Consider the following 1,456-nt stretch of genomic DNA (forward strand, 5'->3'; position numbering starts at 1 on the left):
ACAATATCACTGTTTCCTACATAGTGCCTTTTATTCACAGGACTTATTCATTACATTACTAGAAGCCGAAATTCCCACTCCCCTTCACCCATTTTGCTTATTCTCCACCCCTCTTCCCCTCTGGCAACCATCAGTGTGTTCTCTGTCAAAAATAAATTTTTTATAGAGGTCTTTTAGCTTAGGTAATTATTTTGGATAGAATTGTAAATACTTGGCTTCAGAGTACCCAGATTTCCCCCATACAAAATGGACTTACAGACTGGATATAGCAGAAAATGGGTCCTAATAATTTTCTTTGAATAAGATAAACATTTATAGATGAATCAATTTAATCATGAGAGAGATTTGGTCAGAGACCTATGATCTGATGAGGAGACTGGCTAGACCTTGGGTTTTTGGACGCCCTGTCTGAATCTCTTTATCCTTCTTAGAGTCCAGGTAGCATTTTCACATCTCTAAGAATGGCAATAAATAAGTTTTAAAAGAGGTTGCTTTTTCCTTTTTAAAAGGAAATGGATACAGGCACACATCTCTTGAGTTATGGTGTGCCACATTTCATGGGTTAGGTACTCCTGTTAGGGTTTACACAAATTTAGATTAAGAAACAACAACACATGCACCTGGGTGGCTCAGTTGGTTAAGCGTCTGACTTCAGCTCAGGTCATGATCTCACAGTTCACGAGTTCAAGCCCTGCGTCGGGCTCTGTGCTGACAGCTTGGAACCTGGAGCTTGCTTCAGATTGTGTGTGTCTCCCTTTCTCTCTGCCCCTCCACTTCTCACACTCTATGTCTCTCTGCCTTTAAAAATATGAATAGAAATTTAAAAAAAAAGAAACAACAAAGACTATACTTTCAGAATCATTTCTATATAGTTTGTTACTGGAGAAGTTTCTCTGAACGTGTAGAGTACTTGGGGAAAAACACAAAAACATTGCTTTAAATAGGAAAAGGACCACTAGATAGAAAATGATGAATTATCACAAAACCCTTTGCTTTTACTGACAACTTAAAATGCGAACGTAATGCCTGCCTAACTGTGAATATGTAAAATGTCATTTCCTTTGTTTTAGTGATGATATGCTATGAAGATAAAGCACGTGTCAAAGATGTCCACCTTTCATTCTGCACAAACATTTGTTAAGCACGTACATAAATCAGCACAACTTTGTGCTTTCCACCATGAACTATGTAGGACAGGTTTTTACTTATGCTAAGAAACCCTTTAACTGAAGTATGGGAGTGGGGTGCTGGCTCCCTAATGTTGGCTATGGAACTTTGGGCAAGATGTGCCATACAGGTTGTCTTTGTAAGTTTATGTCTAATTCGAGAATATGACTGACCAGTGAGGACTTCACCACCCTTTCATGCTTAAACTAATAGATGTTAAGATGTTATGGACGAATATACAATTGAATGAATCAGTATGAAGGATGCCACATTTTACAGAAATCTTAAT

General features: G+C 38.0%; 1 pseudogene; it reads left to right on the forward strand.

Moving 5' to 3' along the window:
• Nucleotides 1-840: 840 nt before the first annotated feature.
• On the forward strand, nucleotides 841-914 carry LOC122239755 (annotated as a pseudogene).
• The last annotated feature ends 542 nt before the right edge of the window (nucleotides 915-1,456 follow it).

Source organism: Panthera tigris, chromosome B3 (genome assembly GCF_018350195.1).
Source record: "Panthera tigris isolate Pti1 chromosome B3, P.tigris_Pti1_mat1.1, whole genome shotgun sequence".
NCBI classification, from domain to species: Eukaryota; Metazoa; Chordata; class Mammalia; order Carnivora; family Felidae; genus Panthera; species Panthera tigris.